Raw genomic sequence first — 2938 nt, 5'->3', positions numbered from 1 at the left:
GGCTCCTCTAACTTAGCTCTTGCTAAGTTAGGCTAAGAGCATGTACAATGGTAGGGAAGACATGCCTTCTCTTAGTAATCCACGTCAGTTAGAGAAGACGATAAATATTAGGGATACAATGCATTATCTCTTATTGTCATCCCTTATAATAAATAAGAATTAATTGTTTTTAGTAGAAAATTGTGTGTCTAAGGGAAGACAAGTCGTACAATGGGGAAAATAGTCTTCTCTTATTTCATAAGAGATCATTCCTTAGCTAAGGGAAGGCAACCTTCTCTTCCTTCCTTCTCTCTCCTCCAACTAAGCAAAAATCCTACGTGGCAGGCATAAGGGAAGGCTGACATCACCCCATTGTACATGCCCTAACATAGTCGTTGGATCTAAAACAAGAGGCAAAGACGCATTTGGAACGCCCGGTTGCGAGTGTCCGTTTTGCGCCTCACGGATATATTTTACTAGATTTTGATGTGCGCCTTGGCGCACGACCCCGTATAAGTCGTGTGTAGGTGGAAAAATGATAATAAATTTTAGATTTTACAAAACGTAACAACCCATAATAGATTACAAAGACAGAACAAACATTTATATACAACCAGAGAAATTTGAGGATAATATATAACATCAACTAACAGTTATTAATTTTGTCGAGAACAACAAAAGCAAGGAAGGAACCCCAAATAATCATCTACATAGGCAAGCGCATTGTCGCAACTTATAAGAGCATTTCTCAATGCTAATAGTTGGGTCAACCGGCATATCACTTGGTATGAACCAAAGATTTAGATGTGCGCCTTGGCGCACGATCTTGTTGAGCTCGTGCCAATATATATTTTGTATAACGACAATAAAAATTAAATGCCAAAATGATATTACACCTTTTAGGTTTCACAAACCGATGTCGGAAGGATAAAATTAGGATAAATCATATGAAATTATAAATGTAGCAGCAAACCAAGTGTACCAAAACCATTGCGTAATCCGAGAGTTGTAGCAGAAAACAAACATATAAATATACAAATGGATATAAAACTATGAGGACCTCAGTGACGGTACCAAAATATGATTTAAGGCCGCACCTTGGCACACGGCCCGCATCTTTCACACTGACAAACATTATCTAAACACTTTGTCTTACGCTTAGAGAATAACAAAGGCAGGAACCAATACGAAGAGCAACATAACTTCTATTCATTTTGATTACACAGAAGTGGCTTTTGTTGTCCTCGCTTTCACCTTAATCTTTGGTTCATACCAAGTGATATTTATAGATTATACAAAAGCTTCTCACTTCCTACCAAGTGATATTTACAGATTATAAGAAATCTTTTAAATTTGTCTTACCATTAATACAGGGGAAATGTTGATATCCTGTAATAGCATATAAGCTTCTAAACATAAACATCCAGACAACAGCCCGTAACAGCTTATAAACACAACGATTTAGGGGTGCGCCTAAACAAATGGCCGAGATCTCGATAGTTTCCATCAAGCTGCAACCATGAAGTGGAAAATTATTATTTTGATGGACCTAAACATATGAAAACAAACACAAGTAAAGCAATAGAAAGGAGAATTTAAAGATATTAAGTAAACCTTTGATAAACCAATGATTCACAAACAGCTAGCAGAGAAGAGTAAGCAGGCTTATAATATCTCCAATCCTTTCTAGCCAAACATAGGGATATAAAGGAAGCAAACAGCTTACATGATACATAATCCTATTTATGCAAAGAGATGCCATGTAGCAACTTTAAAATAAAGTGGTACAAAACGAAGGATAATACTACTGAACAACAACAATGAGGCATCCATAGAAAAGAAGACACATTAGACATTGTACAGAATACACAGGAATAAACAATCTGTGGTTATCTCCATATGCATTAGAAACGGAAGCAAGACCTTGAAAAAGAGGCTAGTAGCAGAACTATGTTTCGTACACCTAGCTTGACAGCTGGAACACTAACCAGTTAAGAAGCATCATTACATTAACTAACAGCTTTAGGCAAATCTAAATATAATAATCTTGATATCATCTAATCAACTATCAATATTTATGACACTGAAAAGGAAATCCTCCCTGTCTATATAGCACCGTCTTCACCTAGCAAATCTTTTGAAAGCTTGACATATGCTATTTATATTGGAACCAATGTACAATCTGGTACTCATGACTGATATAACCCAAATGTAAAACCAAGCTAAAAGATAATCATACATTCTTGAATTGTGAAGAGCCCAACACCAAGGAATAGTGTGCTTACAAAATAGTCGTTGGCTGACTATGGAAAGAGTAAAATAGAAAAAATGCAGCCGAGAGATGAGATGGCAGAAGCAAAGAACAAAATATCATATAAAACATAACCTATTTGTTGCACTTCAGAACCGAAATGAGATTTTGTAGGGAGTATAATAAGTCATTTTTGTGAGATCCTAACCTTCATTTCCACAACCATGTATGTATACATCCAGAAAAGGCGAGCATGCCAATACAGTGTCACATGTGAAGAACAACAAAATGCTCATAACCTAGCTACTGGAAGCACAATGATTGATAATTCACGAAATTGTAAGCCATATGAAAGTTCCTACATGTCATCAACGCGGATAAAACAAGGAAACCGAAAGTCAAAAGAAAGCAAGTAAATTTGCTTGTGGCAGTGATTAAACTTCCAGCAAATACTCAATAGGATAGCCACAGGAAAAAAAACCTGATTTGTGTCTTCTTGTCAGCATTGCAAGAATTCAGAGCTCAGAAGTAATCACAGCCCTCCTCTAAAAGTAGCCCCTGGAAGTTTCCGCACAAAAAAATCGCTGACCCCATATGCAAAGTGCAATGGCAGAAATCTGAATAGGAAGGGATGAAAATAACAAAGAACTCAAGAGAAAAAGAGAAGAAATATAAACCTGCACCAACATGCTCTGAACTGCTGCTTGG

Source organism: Lolium perenne, chromosome 7 (assembly GCF_019359855.2).
Source record: "Lolium perenne isolate Kyuss_39 chromosome 7, Kyuss_2.0, whole genome shotgun sequence".
NCBI lineage: Eukaryota > Viridiplantae > Streptophyta > Magnoliopsida > Poales > Poaceae > Lolium > Lolium perenne.
Note: the sequence above shows the minus strand (reverse complement) of the source record.